This window comes from Apus apus, chromosome 5, assembly GCF_020740795.1.
Source record: "Apus apus isolate bApuApu2 chromosome 5, bApuApu2.pri.cur, whole genome shotgun sequence".
Classification (NCBI taxonomy): Eukaryota; Metazoa; Chordata; class Aves; order Apodiformes; family Apodidae; genus Apus; species Apus apus.
In genome coordinates, this window is record NC_067286.1 from 10,682,571 (window position 1) to 10,702,945 (window position 20,375).

The window sequence follows — 20,375 nt, forward strand, 5'->3', positions numbered from 1 at the left end:
CTCAATTGTTTTGCTTTTTCCTGAAGGCTTTCAGAGCTTTATTTCAGTTGGATGAAAACTCAGTCGCTGTATGTGACCATATGTGGAAAGAGAAATCTGAGTTAAAGGATTAGATTTGGATAAGATTCCAAATTATGGAATTTTCAAAATTCAGTGGCTATTTTTTAAAAAAAGAGCAGGTTATATTTACCTCTTTGTATTAGTTATTTGTCTTGCCTTGTTCTGGAGGCATGACAGACTTGCAGTGTGCTTTAAGGGTGGTCTAGCAAAAGTTCTTAGTAGAAATGAAATCTTTTAAACATTGGCAAAGAATGAGGTACCAGTCTGGTGCCAAACAGCTGCCTCTATATGAAGCTAGGAAAAAGAAGAATAAAAGATTTCATTAATTCGAGCTTTCTCCCTGAAATGCTTCTTTTGAGGCAGACAGACATTTAGCTATGTATATATACGTATGGTGATGCTGAATATGCACATTCAATTAATGTTGTGTCCTGAAACTGCCAGACTCTTAGCCCGTGCTTAGTAGAAATGTGGTATTTCAGAATTAAAAAAAAAAAAAAAAAAGAAAAGAAAAAGTAAAATTTGATCGTTCCAATGGGGCAAGAAAAAAGTGTGGTTGCATCCACAAATTCAATCCTCTTTCTGTAAACATCAAGTAACTTCAAATTTTTCAGAAGATTTTCTTCCAAATGTTCAGTGTATGTACTAAGTTTTACCTTATTTTTGGGAAAGTTGAACAATACTGTCTGAAAATCGGTGTTTTGAAGCCAATCACTTTAACCCAAATAAGAATTTTGTCATATCTCAAACAGCTAAAACTGCCAAACTGCAGTATTACAGTGGAAAGTGATAGACATTTTTATCTGTAGACATGCCTACTCATACTCCTTCTTGTGGTTTTGTTTTGCTCTTTTGGTGCACTACATTAAACTTCTCTAAGAAGGAGTGTGAAGCAAGCGAACCATCTGATGAACCTTGCAACAGTCTTGCAGCAGCAGGCATCCAGTCAACAAAAATGTGAGTTAACAAAGGTTTTTCTCTGGAGTCCTATTGGTAGAGGTGGAATAGGGTTTTTATTGTTGTTTTTTTTTTTTTTCACAAGCTGCTTGGAAATTTTAGAAGAAATGACAACAAGTAAAATTTTGGCATCAAAAACAAGTATTAACCAACATCAGTCTCTGGTCAGAGTTTGTAGTTATTTTTACTTTCTTCTGTAGGAACAGGGATCAGTTACTCTGTCCCTAATAAAAGCTTCCCACTCTACTTCCTGATAAGTTTATTTTCACCGTGTGGTAAATGTACTATTCACCCAGAAACTAATACTTAAAACCTCGGACTGGTAGTTGAGTCTGCAAGTGTTCTGGATCACTATGGGTAGGATATATATGCTGATACCAAATTTCACATATTATTAAGATTATTTAGAATTAATTCAGTAAGGAAATGTCAGATTCAAGCCTAAAAAAGTCTGTCTTGCATCCTTTTCCTAACAAAAAGCAAAGTCATGCTTTTCTTTTTATGAATTGAAGTATCTTCATGTAATATTTTAATTTACATTTTCTTGAACTGGAAAATGATAGGAAGTCTGAATTTCAGTATGAATGCTGAATTCAGGAAGGAGTGTTACTTTACTATTTTGGCCTAGATTAGTGTGCAGTGCTAGTTTCCTTCACTTATACTTTAGAGTGTAGTAGTGTGCTATGATATGTACATATATCCATATGGAAGGACAAGCCTGTCATTCTTTGGATTTTTTTCTCTTAATCCTTCACTTTTGCCAAACTTCTTACAAACAAAGTAAGATAGAGTTCAGTTGTAGTGAATATTAACCTCTTCAGGTTTCTAAATAGGTCCCCAGAAAAGTAATCATAAAACTTCATCCCTCCTCTTTTGCTGGAATCCTGCTATTGTAGATCCCTTTTCAACATCACCATCCCTCCTCCCAACCCCCAAAATCAAAATAGAAAATGAGCATTTTGTTTCTTGGACTCCGTCTGTTTCTCATATAGAGATTATTATCCTGCTATTTTGAGACTTAGAAAAATTTTAGCTTTATAAATAGTAAAAAAAAAAAAAAGTTATGGCTTAATTAGTAGGTTTTTTGCAAGCACTCTGAGTGCTCTCTAATGTCTCAAACTTTCCACATACAGAATTATCCGTGTGACCTCAAAGCAAACTTTATTTACATTGTTGTCAACATAAAAGTTTTCTTTAAGGTGACTGGACTCTAGAATATGTCTCCTTATCTTGTTCTGCAGGCTCTTATTTTATTCTGCAGTTGCATATTCTTTTAACTTAACATTTATGATTCATGTAAAGTGCTACTCTTTTACTGTAGAGAGCTGGAAGCAAAACCCCTGCCTTTATGAAGACCTGTCTAGAGAAGTTGGTGCAGAAAAATTATTATAAAGTTTTGTTTACATTTTGTATAAATAATCTAGTATATCTGCTCAGCTGAGTGGCAGAGTGAATATTAACTTAATACTGTCCTGTTGAACTAACATATATTTTAATTCAAGTATTCTGGATTCCAGTTGGGATTTAGTATTCATCAGAATGAGGGAGTCCCAGATGTGGGAAGTTTATTGCATGTTTTGCATTATATATTTTTTTGTAATGGATTTGTCAGCCCTGTTCTTGTTTTTTTTCTGCTGTCTGGATGAATCTGGCAGACAAGATTGCTACACATTGTTACAGTTGCATATGTAAGAGATCTGCATAATGGATGCTAGCATGTGTGGTAAGATGATTTGTGTGTGCACTAGAGCAGTAGCAACACACATGCCAGAAAACCCACAGAAAACTCAAACCTGATGCCAGATTAAATATTTAAATTAGCAAAAAAAAAATTTCTGGGCAAGAAAACAAAGGTACACAGGGCATAAACTTGAGACTAAGGTAACTAATTAGTACAACTGATTCAATAGACAAAATCGTCAGTGCTCATTGGCATTTGTGAGGTGGACCTGAGATCAGCAGAAATGCATTCTAGATGTGATAGGACTAATATTAACTGATAAAAATACTTCTGGGATGTTTTAAAAATGAAATATGAAAAAATGTCATAGAACTGGAGTTTTAAGTTCACGTATTATCACTTCCACTGTAAATTTTTAGCCTGTTTATTTAATAATCTTTAGTTGCTGAGTAAAGAATAGACCATAGAACCATGTCTTGCCTCTTAAACTTTGTCAGCTATAACGTGCTTTTCTTTTTATCACACAGATGATGATTATGTATGGCCAGAAAGCATAATAAGCAATCTTTTAACATAATGTATTTAAAGTTATGAAGCATAAATTCTTCAAAATAATATGGTAATTGTCTTTTATATAATTATATATATTTTTAATGTCTTTTGTGGGTATTGCTCTATACATGTGGTGGAGAATTTATGGCCAAAACTAGAAAAAAAATATCACTTGTCTGCTGTTGCTCAAATGAAGTTTGCTCTTGAAAATGTTTGTGCCCCAAAAATGAAGAACCTGCATGAAGTTTTTCTTCAGTCCTAGAGGCAGAAATCTCTATTGTTTCAGTATGACCAGGATTTTAGTGATTTTGCTCATCTCTTCAAAGGCATGAGTAATAATCTTTAAATTCAGGCATCCCAGCTCACAAAATTTGTCATTGATACATCCTGCACCACATCTTTCTCAAGTCACAGAGCTGTGAATATCAAGGCCTTGGTGAGGCTGCACCTTGAGCACTGTGTGCAGTTTTGGTCACTGCAGCATGGGAAGGACATCGAGGTGCTGAAGAGGGTGCAGAGAAGGGCAACTAGGATGATTAGGGTCTGGAGAACTGGCCTTATGAGAAGAGGCTGAGGGAGCTGGGGCTGTTCAGCCTGGAGAGGGGGAGGCAGAGGGGAGACCTCATTGCTCTCTGCAACTACCTGAAAGGAGGTTGTGATGAGGTGGGTGTTGGACTCTTCTCCTTAGTGACCAGCGAAAGGACAAGAAGAAATGGGATCAAGTTGTGCCAGGGGAGGTTCAGATTGGGTATTAGGAAAAATTTCTTCACAGAAAGAGTGGAACGGGCTGCCCAGGGAGGTGGTGGAGGCACCATCTCTGGAGGTGTTAAATAAACGGGTAGACGTGGTGCTTCAGGAGATTATTTAGTTGTTAGGGGTTGTAGGGAGGATGGTTGGACATGATAATCTTGAAGTTCTTTTCCAATCTTGAGGATAATTCTGTGATTCTAAAACAGGAAGGCTGACTGGTGGGGGCACATACTCCCATAGCAGGGGCAGGCAGTAGCTGGAATCTTCTTTACAAGCTACTGACTTCATAAAGTTTCTGGGAACTTGATTGTTCTAACAAATTTTGGCTAAATTTAGTTATAGGATGCTAGTCCAATGAACAAGCAACTCAATCAAAGAGTTTAATTTCCCGGAGGATGTTAGTGCTAAAAGGCAGTAAGCAACTTTTTCTTGCTCACACTGAGTTTAAAGTAGTCATTGCTGTGAAAAGCATGCATGCAGATTTAAGAGAAAGACAAGTTCTATTGTAGACAAATGAAACATTTGACACTTGTGGCTGAGAAATTCTAAAAATATAAAACTGAAAAATGATTAATTGCAGATGCTAGTAAGACTTCTGCAGTTGCAGATAACTAGATGGAAGACTGTAACTGTTCTGAACCACAAGAGAATATTTCAGAACTTGACTTTGTGGTTATCTAAATAGTAATAAAAGGACATGAAAGGAGATATGTTAAAATGTCTTGTTAGAGAGCCAGTAATAATGGTGTAATGAAGTGTAAGTCAACAGAGGACATGGAAACGTGAAATTATCTTAGGATCAATCGTAAATGACAATGTTAGAGAAGTTTGTCAGAACTTTTTTTTTCCATATTGATTCTGGGGTCAAAAATGTCCTATATATGTAGAATAATAGACTTCCTAATACAAGCTCAAGCCTAGTATGGCACAAATGAGGAGCCCAGCCTCTTATTTCTGTACATTACTGCGACTGTGCTGTGTTGCAATCAACTCAAGTTTGCCCACTTCCCCTACAAGCATCCTCATGTTTCCATGCTTCACTCCCCTATGGAGTGTGCTTTCCAAGCCAGATCATCAAATCCTTACTTTTCTTTGTCTTATCTGTTATTGCTTTGCCTTGTATTATTATTCATTATCAAAAGGAAATTACTTCAGTATCTTGTTTGCTCCATTCTCTTAAAGCAGTCCTAATATGTCCCCTCCAAACTCACTAATTAATGCTAGATACAGTCTGGTGCAATCTTTTGACATTTCCTACCCTCAGTTTTCTTGTCTCTACTTGAATTGTGCTGGAGTAAGAAATATGTCTATTTCAGAGCTGAGCTCTGAATTACATGTATGTGGTTCTCCTGTAGGTACCTGAATATAATGTGGTAAATGTTTTGGGTTGTTTTTTTTCCCCCTATTCATTCCCCATTTGTAGCTACATTCTCTCAGGGTTACAAGCAACTTCTGTGGAATTCAATGGGAATTATTCATATTCTGCAAGTGGAAAGCAGAGGCCATGACTGGACTGAAGCCAATGTTCTTTAGAAGTTCACATGCCTTGTATTGGCTCTCTAATTTAGACTCCTTCTGACCAAGCAAAAGGGGAGGGGGTAGAATGCAAAATAGTAGCAGTTTGTGTCAGTAAAAAATGCTAAGGGTTAACATAACATGATGTGAAGCATTTAGTCTGTTCTTCCTACTTGCCCATTTTATTCAGAAATGAGTAACTAGAGCCTTATATATGCAGTGAACTTGAAGAATGCTAATGGGATGTCTGCATCGTGTTGTACTTGGAGTACTTATGCCAGAATAGGAAAGCCTTTTATTCTGTAATTCTCTGAAGCAAGAAAGAGGCTTTCTGAGGAGTTACTTTAAATTTAAACTCTCTTTCTAATGTTAGACAGCCTGTTGGATCTCTGAGTTAAAAATTGCTTCAGCTTCAGTTACTAGAGCCAGATGTAATATTGACCTTAAATGGTAAAAGCTCCCAAGAGTGAAAGAGAGGCTGGCCTGAGGGGGAAAAAGAGAAATAACTGAAGTTTTAGGTAAGTAATCTCTATAACCGAGAACAAGCTCTTTTTAGCCATGAAACAGAATGGAACCATATTTCCTCCTTAAAGGTACAGTACCTTGTTGTTGTGATACTGAGCAGCTGGTTCTTTCTACCTCTTTCCCTCCACCCCCTTCAAATTCTACCTCTTCTTCGAATTTTAGATGCTTAAAATGTGGGTGTAGTTAATGAAACCTAAGTCTTCCTACATACTGTTTGGGAATATACAAGAATGAAAAGGAAAAGGCTATGTTAATTATGCTGAAACTTGATTAATAAAGGTACGTAGTCAGTAATTCAAGGCAACCTGATTGACAGATACTATTATCTGTACTGTGCTGACCATTAGAGAGTCATAGTTAGCAGCAATACAGGTTAGTTAACAGATTTCTCTTTTCTTTTTTCATTTGTATGACTTTCCTTCCCACATTCTTGCTTTTAACAGTGCTGGGTTTGTTCATTTTGATGGATTACCTACTTGTGTCTGGAACCTATCTTTTAAAAAGATATTTCCAGACCATTTCTTCAAAAAGTATGTGTTTGGTTTAATCCTATTAGAGGTAAATTAATACCATGAACTTGTGTCTATTTGGGATACTGTACAGAAAAATCTCTGTCACTCTGCATGTTTACTTCAGTATGAAAAATCACAATATTTAGATTTCCTGATATTTCAATCTTCAGTTTTATCTGTGCTGTTTGGTAGGTACGCTGCACTGAAGTGGATTTTATTTTCTTAGCAAATTAAAACACTTTGTCTTACTAATGTGTATGTGAAGCACTTTCTTTTTGAGATAGCTGTATGTAAATAACGTGAAAGAATGAAATCAGTATAAGGAAATGACAGCTGAAACTGAAGACTCAGGTTTCTGTTACTAATTCATATTAGAAACAAATTGTGAGTTTATATTCCAAATCATATATAGTGTAGTTTCATCCAGTGAAAAATTATTTGCTATCAGCAGTGAATTTCTATCTTTGTTAAGTGATTAGACAGTAGGTTTTAGTTTATGTTGTACAAAGATTGGGTGAATTTAGAGTTCTGAGCATAGAGAATGTTCCTGTAAGTGCTAACAGTTACTTCATTTATAATTAATGTATATACTTTAATGAAAGTTCACTTCATCCCAGCTTCAAGAGAATGTGATAAATTAATCTTAACTTGTTAGAAGATTTCAGGTCCAGTTAAAAATGTTGTAGTTAATTTTCCTTTTATTTTTTTCTGAGTTTAGTACTTTGAGGTTAATCTCCTAGCTGACCTTCATTTTTTATATCAAGTATTATATCCCAAATCAACAATTATACAAAACTGGGAGAATAATAATCTAATTATATAGAAATCTAAATTTATCACAACTAACAGTGGAAACTAAGGAACAGTACAATATATTAAATGCAGAATACTAGAGATTCCTCACTCTTAATATGCTTGTAAATTCTAGCCTCCAAAGGCTCTTGTTCTGATTTGCTGGTCTTGCATGAGTTACTTAACTTGTGAGGTTTTATGCACTCCTTCAAATTGTGCAACTTTAGACATTATTTATAAGACTTTTAAGTTTTAATAATGTATTTTTAACTTTGTGTATGGACTGAAATAACTAATCTGTGTCTAACTCTTCCATATTTGAAGTTAGTATATATTTCTAATCTATGAGACCTTGTAGCTTTTCAGCAACTATCGGTCTTGCTCCATACAATTATTTTTATTTTGTAACTTAGAATGTAAATTTATCTTCAGTAGAAATGTTATGATGACAAGTGTAATTTAATACAAAGAGTACCAGCTAATCATTTGTACATAGTGAAAACTGTATGTTAACATCAGTACTATGACAAAGTATCTGGATTTATAGAAGTTAAATACTCTGATCATCCTATCTGCCTGGATAGGTTATCTCTCTGGATTAAGCTCTGAAAAACTGAAAACCTGTACACCTCCCTGCCTCCAGTCTTTTATATGTTTGAGTCAGTTTTAATAATTATAGTCCTATTTATCTGGGACAAAAGCAGTTAAAGTTAAGAATTTTCTTGCAAGCAGATGAATAGTTTCAGTCTTTAACACTTGCTTCTTCCATCCTCCTTTGGATCTGTCTGCTTTCTGACAGCTTATAATGACAGTATGATATCAGAGCTCTTTTAGAAAAGCTGGATAAGACAGAGTATGGCAACTGAGGTATAGGGATTTAGTACTAAGAGATAGATGTAAAAGCACACGTGTGTTCCTTGTCACCAAGTTCTCTTGCCTCACCTAGTTGCTGTCCTTAGAGAAGTGTATAAGTCCAGGAAAAAGAAGCATCAAATGACTTGTGAGTGGAAGGGAAAGAAAATCCTTGCTGTTTCAATGTTTTGGGGCTATTTAAAGATCGGGGGGGGTTGTGGGCAGAGAAATATCTCTTTTCTGTCCTAAAATGCAGCCTTCCTGTAAACTAAGAAGAATAATTTCCTTGTGTTGTGTTCTTCACTTGTAGTTCCTTTGAAAAGTGGGTCAAAGAGATTTTTTGGATCTCAGTATCACTGACAGAAAGGAAATCTGAGTGGGTGATGTATCTTTGTAAGCTTATAAACTAGTCACTCAAGACATGAATTACTGCTGACATACACATGTAGTGCTATGCTGTGGAGAACTGAGACTGTGACTGTTGCGGTAGCGCTTTGAAAAATAACTAAGTTTCTCTGCCTGGAAAGTAGGTCCTAAGAATTCTGAAAAGGATGGAGGTATTTGATGCTTAGAGCACATGGATTTGTAGCTTCAGGTTTTGCTGGAGAGCTTGAGCTCTAGCAGAATCCCTGGATTTAATCCTCTTTATTAGATGAAAGTGATAGACTTTTCCTTTCTTTTTCTTTACTTTGTTTATTTCAATGTGTCTATAATTAATTTTGCAATCTGGAAAATAATTTGAGAGATTTTATTTTAAATGGGATTTACCAAATGTATTCAGTATTTGAAAGATTTAAACAATAACAAAGCCAACAATGACGACCACCACTGCTTAACTAATAGCTGAAATTGAGAATACCTTGCTGCCTGCTTGAACTTATACCTGCTCTTAAAATGTACACAACCCAAAGTCTTTAAGTATCACAACTCACCAGGGACCAGTAGTATTGTAGATATGATCACCTGTGGGTTTGGCCATGTAAGGTTTGTAGAGTAAGATTTTATTTATGCTAACACTAATTGCTTGGAGGAGGGAGGGTTGGGGAAGCAAACAAGCAAACTTGGAAGGTAATGTATGTCGAATGTGTACGTTAACCTGAAAGTTTCTTTCCCCAACTAATGTTAAAGCTTATTCTGCTGTGTTTTGTCATGACACCAAGTTACACTTTAGAATCACTGTGCTGTCTCCTAACTTTTGTGCAAGTACACTTACACTGGTGATTGTCCAAACAGAACTGCTATCTCATGGCTATAAAATGGGGTTCATTGGGTTAGTTCCTTGAACACTTTCCATCCTGGGAATGGATACATGGTAGAAATTCTGTGCTGCTGAGTCAAGTACAGCAATTGCTTTGGGTTAGGGGCTTGTCTTCGTAGTAAAATTATTACTGTTTATATAATTCTGCAGAATGTTTTGTAACACTGAGTTATACATGGGGAATTTGGCTCTGAGCCTTTGCTTTTGAAATCATCAGCAAAGTTTCCATTGACTTCATTGGTGCCAGATCAAGCTTTTAGTGAATACCACAAAGTTAAAGGCTGCATTAGTTAGCAGGAAGTAAGTCTGAAACCTGGGAGAATTTGAGTAGGAGCAGTTGGGTCTATTTTCACCCACCTTAGAGGGATGCACAATGAAATTGTAGGATGCATAGAATGAGATCTGTTTCTGAAATTTTGGGAATGAAAAAATGCACTATTTTATTTTCAAATGTTCTCCCGGTTTCTCTGAAATATCTCTGAAAAAGCGTTTTTGGAAGATGATGTAGATGTGCAAGCAGAAAAATCTAATAAAGCATTATATGTTGATTAACATTTCCTGTTAAAACTTCCAAAGTTGTGCTGAACTGTTCTCTAACTGCTGAACAGAGAAATTAAAAAGAAAATGCCTAACCATAAGTTGAAGGAGAGCTTGCGGAGAGGAAGGGAAATAATTTAACAATGTATAAAAAAGCCCATATCCTCAGTTTCAGCCTCTGAAGTTCCCATATTTCTCTTTTTAAATAGTGAATGACTGACTGATACAAAAAGAATGATATAATTGGGGCCTAGTTGCAATGGAGGGTGGAGTTTGCCCAGGAGGAGGTGCTATGTCAAGTTGCTGTTCAGCACATCTTCTCAGACTAGAAAAGTCTTGTAAGCAAATCTAACTATTGTTCTTAGGTCCTTATGCAAGTATAGTTGTGCCTATCATCTTAACTTCCCTGAGGGCTGCTGCAGTTAACAAGCTTATCATTCTTATTCAGTGGAGCAGATTGCAGAAAACCAAGCAGATGTATCAGAATTTTGAAGTACATTAGACACATAAATCAAGAATTGGGAGACTTAAAAACTGCTCTGTGTTTACTCGGTTAATCAGGTGAAAATATTTGTGAGAGACAGAGAGAAGGAATTTGTGGGATATATTTAAAAACCTCAACATGTAAAACTCAGTTTTTATCTGTTTGCTGAGCTTTCGGGACCTGTTTGAAATCTCACCCGCATAAAACAGAGCATTAAAATTTCCCTTCCAAAACTCAGATATTTTATGCTAATGTTATAGACTCACTGGAGTGTTAACAAACTTGTATAAGAATCTCTTGACATTTCCTGTTGGATTTTTAAAAACATCTTTGACATTTCCTGTTTAACAGATTTTAAATGCTTTCTGTTGTTAAAATGGCAAACATCAACTATCCCTCTCTATACAAAGTTGACATAAAACCATAACAGAAAGGTGAATAATACCTAAAGATCCCCCAGGAAATCTTCCCTGTGCTGCTTACTATTTCCATGTCTAGGAATGTGTTCAGTAATTACATTAAACACCAAGTGGTGTTTTTCACTAAGGAAATTGATACAGAACTTAGAGAGAAAAATACTAAATCAGAAAAAAAAGTAGCATTTCTTATTATGAGAATGGTGGATTATATTTCCTTAAACCACATCGCAGGTCAAACTCTTACTGCTGTAAATCACTGTTACTGTGTTTGCAATGTGTGAAGCTTTGCCTCTGTGCATGAACTAAGGGTCTGTCTCAGTGGATTTTGGCCCTTCCTGAGAATCTGGCTCCACTTAATGTGAATACAATTTCCCATTTTCTGTTGCTTAACAGGTAAAGATCACAGATGATGAAAAATTTTTCCTTTCAGAGTAGGACATTGTGTATTTCTTGCACATCCTTTTACAAAACAGGCACAAATCAATTAAGTTTTTCTCCTAGCCTTGTTCTCATGTAGTAGTTAGTGATATGCTTTCTCAAAACAAAATCCTTTAAACATACAGTATGCCTTACACTTATCTGTCTGCTTATGTGATTCAGAGGTGGTGAAGTTGGGAGGTTTTTTTCTGCTTTTTAAAGGTGAGTACTGTAGAATCATCTTGTGTACTTATCTTCTGAGCATCTGCTTAGAAAATAAAACAACATGCCATTTTGACATGCAAGAAAGTGCTATAAAAAGTCTGTTGCTAAGTTTAAATGCCTACACTCAGTTGCTATAGCAATAAATATCTCAAAAATCATGTGCAAATTGCCATAGTGCATTACCAGCCCTTTCTGGAACACAGGGATTGTGGGACTGAGAACATGACAAAGATGACCAGTACCTTAGAGAGCTCAGATGTCACATAGTTCCAGGTCCCCTGTGCTGTTATCCATGAGCAAAATGGTATAAATCCCAAAGTGCCTGGGTCAAAAGGGGCAGTTTTATCCTTTCTTGATTCAGTTGCTTCTTCATGACTTGTGTGACAGAGTTTAATACTTTGAGCAACTTCCCATTTCTCTGCGGGAGAAGTTGCTGAAAATCTTGACCTTTCTCTAAATTCCTCCAGTCCCGTGATATCCAGTGTGACAACCAGCATACAGAGTGCATTGGACTGTGTAGATTTCATCATTATGATAGCTGTAAGTCTGAAATGCTCTTGCTCCTGAGGCAGCTATGGGAACCCTGCTATCAAAAAGAAAAGAAATGAGATGATAGCTAATGGAATCCTTAGCATCTCTCTGGGTCACCAAGCCTTGGACATTCAGTTGCTTCTTGAAGAGAGCAGAAAATTCACCTTCCTTCATAAAACATAGCAAGTAAAGGAAGGCATGTTATTTTGGCAACTGTAAGTTCAGTTATGGAATTGAATTGTTACTTCAGACATTTCTATGCCTTGTTCTCTCTTCTACTGAGGAACAAGTTAAGAAGAAGACAACTTGGAAAAATTGGAACTTTGTTTGAAATAAATGTAACTGTTCCTAATTCCTAATTCCTTGAAGAATCCTCAAGGCTCAAATGAGATTGGCTCAAACTGCATAAATGTGCTGTTCAGTTTGAATATGATAATCCACAACAGTCATATAATTATTTCAAGTGTTTGAAGTCCAATTGAGAGGTATCACATCAAGAATGTTTCAGAAGAAGAAATACATGGTTTAAATTTTTGTTTCAGTTGTTAGATAGTGATTAATGATCTTGTTCAAGGATTATTATGCTGGTAAACATACAGATGAAATTATTCTTAGAAGCACTATGGTACTCTGTTGTACCATGTGTCTTTCTTAACCTCTATGCAGATCCTTTGCTTTTCTTCTCAACTGTTCTGCATGGGGTACTGGACAATCACCTTCCAGATGGGTTTATTCTTAAGCAAAAATGGCAACAGAACTGACTGTGGTTTTGAGGGTTTTTAGGGTTTTGTAACAGCTTTTCTAGAGGTTCCCAAATGCTAGATCCATAAATATTAATTGATTCTTCTTTATTAAACTTTTTTTTTATAATTGAAATAATCTTTTATGTCAAGCTTGGGAAATGCTTCTGTAGTTAGGTATATCATGTGTGTAATATTAGCACATCTATGCTATACAATATTGTAAACTTTTGCGTGGCTCCCCTAATTGGGGAGGAGGAGAAGGCAATGGGAGGACTTAATGAAATTTATAAACTGTAGATTCTATATTTCATGAAACTGTCAAATACCTGAAATACAGAAACTTGGTTTTCCTTAGAACTGTGTCATATACATATAGTATCCTCACCACAATTTTTAGGGCATCAGGTTACTCTATATTTTAAAGCTCTTTAATATAGTCGCTGCTTTAGATGCTGTTCCCTTGAACTTGGCATCTGCCACAGAAAGGCAGACTGCCCAATATCTGCCATTCCCTGAGGTAGTTTTGAGTGAAACTGATCACCAGCTTCAAAAGTTATTGCAGTGTAGGGAGAAAGAGGGAGAGTTGAACAGACAGCAAGGCTACATAAGCTTTTTCCAAGGAAAAAAGAATTATATGGCTATTGGTTAGGGGCACATTTCTCATTATCTATTGTCCACTGTCCTTACTTAAGCATTAGCCATGCATTTATTCTTTCCAAAATCTATTTTTGGTCTTGTTTTTGGTCTTGTTTTCCTTGGAATAAAGATTATGCTGTTATTCTGGTTGTCAGCCAACTATCCTTCCCCCTCCTTCCCTGCCCTCCCTTCGTTCCCTCCCAGTAGCCTTTGAGCTTGTCCAACCTGTTGAATTTGGCAAGAGAGAATTCAAAATTATTACCTTCCTACAAGTGAAAATAAGTGGTGTGGTAAGGGAGGTGAGACCCAGCTTAGTGATGGTAAGGGGGAAAGACTCCACTGAGAGCTGAAATAATAGTTGATTGTTTGATCTGCCAGCTTACAGCCTTGCCTGTGTGAAGGTCAAAGCCAGGCACAGCAAATGCTGTCACTTGTCCCTCCAGACTGGCATGCGACTTGGAGACATGTGAGCTTATTAAGATAAGGGATATAAGATTTTAAATTGTTAAAATAAAATACCTGAATAACAGGTTTTCTTAGCTCAGCTGCTTAGAATCAAATTGTTTCTTAATGTAGAGAGGTATAGGTTACAAACTGTCTGTGCATTGGTATCTTAACTTTGTTTTGGAAAACTTGCAAATGTCTGTGAAAGCTACATGCTGATAACTCTCCAGGGATTTCACAGTAAGTTCTAATAGTTGGGGGCAGTCCCTGTGTCTTCTTTCCAAATCAGTGCAGAGCACTGTTAGATGGTAAAACAGACCCTCATCTGCTTTGCAGATTTTTCCACCAAGGCTGCAGTGCCTAAAGGTGCCTAAAAGGCCTGAGGATTTCTGTAGTCATTTGGAACAGGCTAGAGACTCTTTCTAGAGACCTCAGCCTGCTCCTCAGGCATGTCAGTCAGGCCCAGGGGAATGTTGTTAGTGGACAGGTTCTTCCCATGGTGAATAAATGTCAGCAGTCTGGGTAGAGGCAGCCATTCTAGTTAGACTTCCTTTATGCAACGGATGTTTTGAAGTTCAGCCAGGGAGAATAAAGTAACATCCAGAGACAATAGCCCTCATCTACTTTCTGGTCATTTGAAGCAGGCAGAATCTGTTCCCAGAAAAATTCCTTGCATTTGAAGTGATTTCTCCACTAATTATGTCCCTTTGTGAATATACAAAGTCAGTACGCAAGAAAGTCCGGGAGTTACACAGCACAAACGCTCTTCACTTACCCTTCTCCTCTATGTATCCTTTTAATCACCTGTTATGGGTTTAGGCTTTTCCTGCAAATATACAGCAAAATGCTGGACTCTTTCTCTGAAGATTACTCAGAGAATGCAAATATTGGGTTTATAATTCAGATCATGTGTATTTAATTTTCTTTTCCTCCTTGATTTCATGGGTTTTAAATAACATTGGGAAAACCAACATAATTAATTAGATGCTCCCAAAACCAGAAAGAGATGGGGAACCTGTTAAAGAACTTCCCCTCTGGCTTCCTTCTGGTCACTTTAGAAATTTCTAGAGGTTCTTTTTCTTGAAGTTTAACTTCAGTAAAAAATGGCAGAATGAGATCTCTGTTGTTCTTAAGCTAACAGACTACATCCTTCTGTTAATCACTGCTTAGTTATTCTGTGATTATTTGAAATAAATCAACCTGTGGTAACATCCTGTTTTCTTTCTTTGCTCGATCATCTGCTGGGAGGAGTTGTTTGTTTTCCTTAAACAAACAAACAAAAAAAGCCATTTTCTGCCTAGATAACGTGAAATTTGTTCCTTTATATGTTTAAAGCAGGAAGCTCCTGCCTATAGCATTCCAGGTATCAGCCTGCTGAATTTTCACTGTCCTTTCTTCCTCTGTGCCACAGGCGAGTATTTTGACCATGACAGTTCCAGATCTTAAATTCCTCAGATAGGTAATATCTAGCTTTCTGGTTGCATTTTAAAATTTTACTTCAAACATTTGAAACAGCTGGGCTAATTTCTTATCTGTAGGTCCCATCCAGTGAAGTTAGTAGGAGTCTTGTTCACAAGATATGTAGGCCAGCTTTTGTAATTCTAACCTTTTTTTGTTAAATAATTCAGTCATGTTTTTTATTTATGAGCATGTATGTTGACAATTTGGCAGTTTTTGGTATTTTTTATTTTTTGGCAAGGAAGTGTGGCTTACTTTAAAAATTGCTAAACCAATTTTAATTAAATTGTTCATAAAAACAGTATAAAAGTTATAGATGAAAAGATATGGAACATCAAGAAAACATAAATTTCTGTGTTCATATGGTCTTCTGTTGAGGCCATCAGTGATAGTTTACTATCTGTGAAAATGTTAATCCTTTGCAGTCCAGATCAGAAACTGAAGTTAATGAATTAGAAGATAAAAATCATTGTTGTATTGCCTAAATAAAATTCAAAAGGTACGTTTTTATCTATAACTATCAAACAGAATTCCCATTGAGTTTAAGGCTCAGCCTTGATGGACGTTCAGGGATGGAACATCCTAAAACTCAGTATGTAACTGTGCAATATAGTTTGGGTATGTGACAAAAGTGAGATTTAGTTCAGAAGTGCAGAAGACCAGACAGCTACTATTAGATAACATGATGAGTTTTGCTGTAGTGAATTTAATAATTAGGACCTATCCTGAAGCAGGATTGCATGAGCCCAACATCTGATAAAGAGTTCAGGTGAAGGAGGAAGATCCAGTGGCCAGTTTCAGATAAGTGCCTCCGGGAAAGATAATTTCTTCTTCACAATGGTGAATCTTAGCTATTATATTAGCAAGTGCTTATTAGAAAAAGCTGAGGAATTATGTTGCTAGTATTTTGAATGTTCTGAGGTTCTTAAAGAAGTCTTTTGAAAAACAAACCCCCAACAACCTCAGCTTTTCCAAAATATTTACAGGATATAGTGAAAGATGTGCACTGTACAAAGAAAGTATACCTTGAAGGACTAGATCTCTTGAAGAGTTCAGAACTGAACAGTTGCAACCCTCATTTTGATAAACACATGGTTCTAGCATTTCCTGCTGCATTTATGCTATGAAGTTATTTACATTGGTGAAATGTCTATGTTCTGCTCAGTTCTAAATATTTTGTAATGTACCAGTGTAAAGCATATTCAACATGTTTTCAATATTAACCCACAATAGTAAGGGTTACAGCTTTGTCACTTTGTGAAAGTCAATTGAGCAAATAACCTCTGCATGCCTTTGCAGAGTCAATTGGCTAGAAAAGTTATGACTTACTAATGCCTGATTTTTGGCTTACTATAGTTGCGGAAATACAAATGAGGACAGAATATGAACCTGATGAGTAAATAAAATAAAAATCCATTACTCTGCTGCAAAAATGTAACTTTTAATACCAAAGCACTAATATTGTGTAATTGGTTACTCTGTCATTAAATATTAATGAAACTATGTGACTGAAATTTGCTTTTTTCTTCAACTTAGTTCAAAAGCATGCTTAACATGTGTTTAGAATTGAAGTGTTTTTTATTTCACATAAGTGATAGAAAAGTGTGGTACCATTCACTCAGGATGGAAGATGAATTCTTATGGAAAGTAGTTTGTTTATCTTTGAGATTCTGTTTTTTCTTCAGAAAATAATTTCTGAGTTTAATAATTTCTGGCTAATGAGAGTTTTTGGGGGAAAAAAAAAAAAGAAAAGAGAAATCATAGCTGGGTCTGACTTTAATTTAAATATTTCCTTTAACTAAAATGCAAAAATAGCATGTTCAGTTAGTAACTTCATCCTCTTTGTTCTATAATTTATTTATTGTTTTTCTCCAAGAGGGTTAAAAACAAAACACTTGGAGGGAAGGCTTAGAAAATGAATTTGTGGATTTCCATTAAGCACCATGGAAATTAAAATAAACATTGTTCCAACTAAGAAACATTAACAACAACAAAAAAGTTTGTGTTGGAAAAATGTCTTTTACATGCCTTAGAAACATACTCAACAGGATTTGAAATCATCTTATTTACACAGATCATACAGTGTCATTGGTATTAATTTATCTTTAGATAGATTTAAATGTGGGTTGTTGCATAGCTCTAGACATTGTTTGCTAGGCCAGCTTGGCAAGTGTTACTTGTTTGTTGGTATTATGCATTATAAAGAAGAAACGAAGGACATGAAAAAATAGTGGAACATACCTTAAGTCTTTATAGAAAACCTGGTAACTCTGGTTATAGCTTTCTTCTTTCTTTCTGTTTGTGAGGCAAAACTATTGGGAAGATGGTTTCCTAATGACTGCAGCCTGGGATTTGGATAGAAGGGAAGACTACGAAAGAGAACTTAATGTTTTAGCCAATAAAATTAAATATCAGGAGAAGGTTAGAAGCTGTCTCTTTTTAGCCCACTTTTCTTTCTCCTCTCCAACCAATTTATTTGGAAGGTAATCTGAAGTAAGTCACTTCAGGAAAGGGGGTTATGTAAAAAAAAAAATAATTAATTTTAGACTAATGAATTTTGTCTCCCTGGGCTTCCCATGCAGGCAGCTGAGAAGAGAGAGGTTCCTCCAAAGTGCAATTCAGAGAGCCTAAATTAAGTTCCTGAATTTAGGGCAGGAACTTAAGTTGACTCGAAAACAAAGCCAAATCAACCAACCAACCAACCAAAATGTAGGGAGACCTTAGGCTAAAGTGGTTCTCCATGAAAGGGCCCCTTTATACATATTCTCTGGCCTCTCAATCTGTTGAAGGCACATGCTATTGTACTAACTCCTTTATTGAATCACAGAATCACAGAATGTTAGGGGTTGGAAGGGACCTCTGGAGATCATTGAGTCCAACCCCCCTGCCAGAGCAGGAACATGTAGGGTAGGTCACACAGAAATGCATCCAGATGGGTCCTGAAAGTCTCCAGAGGAGGAGACTCCACAACGTCTCTGGGCAGTCTGTTCCAGTGCTGTGTAACCCTTACAGTAAAGAAGTTTCTCCTCATGTTGAGGTGGAACTTCCTGCATTCTGGTTTGCATCCTTTGCCCCTTGTCCTACCACAAGGCAGGACTTAAGAGAGATTGGCCCGCCCTTCTTCACTTCGGATATTTATATTAATTAATAAAATCCCCTCTCAGTCTTCTCTTCTCTAGGCTAAATAGCCCCAAGTTTCTCAGCCTTTCCTCAAAAGGCAGGTATTCCAGTCTCTTAATCATCCTAGTAGCCCTCTGTTGGACTCGCTCAGGTAAATCGCTGTGCCTCTTGAACTGGGGATTCCAAATGTCTTAACTCGTTTATCAGGATTATGTTAGTAGTGCTACAGTTTTGTGGAACATTTTCTCACTACTGATAAATTTATTCTTTGAGTGCCATAAAGGTACAATTCAACCTGTGTTTGACCCACCTCAGTAGAAGTGGCAGTGAACTGGAAGGGTGTATTTCTGACCAAACCAATTCTGCATGAATACTGTTTTTCAGTTTTTCTCTTCCATGATAAATTTAAAAACCTTTATCAACCGGATTGAAAAGAATTGTGTAGTTACTTTCTCAAAATGAAGCTTTGTTTCATAAACCATTTCAGGTGTAGCTACCAGTATGCATTTTGATACGTAACTGGAGATGTTCTGCAAGATAACAAGGGCCACAGTGGACGACAGAACCCAAGTATGTGGTAAAAACATGGAAAATATTTAACTTAGTGTTTTAGCAGTCCAGCACGGGGATAACTTGGAAGTTTGGAGGCAAACAAAATGTACAGTCTGTCTCTTCAAAGCCTTTCTGTAGTGAGTGGAAGCTTTGATTGTGCTTTTTGTTCCTGGAAAAGAAAGTAGATTGCTCACAGAGTTTGGAAGCAATAATTAAATATAGTTTGCTTTGATCTTATACAGGGACTGTTATTTGTCTTTGTACAATTAGCCTATGGTGTAGAATCTAGCAATAGCACATGAAAAGTTAAAATTATACATATTATCTTTGCTGTTAAAGCAATCTCACTGTGGAATTGCCCTTACAGATTCAGCTTACTAGCTATACAAAGGAAATACTATTTACAGTGTGAAATAGTTTTTAAAGTTGTAAAATCATAAATCATGTGGCTGAATATGTAGTATTTCTACTTTTATTTCAAAATAGGAAGGCCATCTGTCGTGTCTGTGACCAATCTTTGTGGGTTTTGTTTTTTTTGTCGTGGTTTTATTTGGTTTTATTTGGTTTTGTTTGGTTTTGTTTTTTATCAGTGACCTGATACTGGCTGAACTAGAAAGAAATATTAGAGAAAGAGAAGAGATACTTTCAGTCTCTATCTCAGAAAGTTTTATTTATTCCCCGGCACTCCACTGGTACAGATTCTGTGGGAGATAAACAGTGGGAGTTGCAAGAGTGTCTTAAAACACCTAGTTTGTACCACTGGTCTGAGAAGAGATTATTTTCATGTCTTTTCTGACTCAGCCATATGTGAGATGTTGGGAGCAGGAGTGAAGGCATCACAGTGCAACTGGATGCATGTGATAGGTAAGGGGATGGCAAAGGAAGAAATGGGTAGACAAAGGTAATCCGAATGAAAAAAGATGGAGAACAGCAAATAATCCTTTGTAATTGAAGTTCATACCAGTCTCAGTTTGTTGATCTTCTGGGGAAAGAAGGATGGGAAGGAGATCATAGAATGGTTTGAGTTGGAAGGGACCTTAAAGTTCATCTAGTTTCAACCCCCCCTGCATGGACAGGGACACCTCCCACTTGACGAGGTTGTTCAGAGCCCCATCCAACATGGCCTTGAACACTTCCAGGGAGGAGGCATCTATAATTTCACTGGGCTCAGCACCCTCACACTAAAGAATTTCTTCCTAATATGCAATCTAAATCTACCCTCTTTCAGTTTCAAACTATTCCCCCTTGCCCTATCACTACCTGCCCTTGCAAAAGTTCCTCTCCAGCTTTCCTGTAAGCCCCCTTTTCAGGTACTGGAAGGGTAGTCCAGGGTAGCACGCTTGCTGTGAGCCTTC

General features: G+C 36.6%; 1 protein-coding gene across 5 annotated transcripts in view; it reads left to right on the plus strand.

The window, feature by feature from the left end:
• Window positions 1–941: 941 nt before the first annotated feature.
• Window positions 942–20,375, plus strand: part of IRAG1 (inositol 1,4,5-triphosphate receptor associated 1) — a 72,203-nt gene continuing 52,769 nt past the window's right edge. For 3 of the 5 annotated variants that reach the window (XM_051622168.1, XM_051622172.1, XM_051622171.1), the window contains exon 1: window positions 5,804–6,033. The gene's annotated coding sequence lies outside the window, so the exon portion shown is untranslated. Of the gene's footprint in view, window positions 1,018–5,803; window positions 6,034–6,060; window positions 6,109–20,375 lie in introns of those variants that run through there. The other 2 variants (XM_051622169.1, XM_051622170.1) reach the window with 2 other exon arrangements.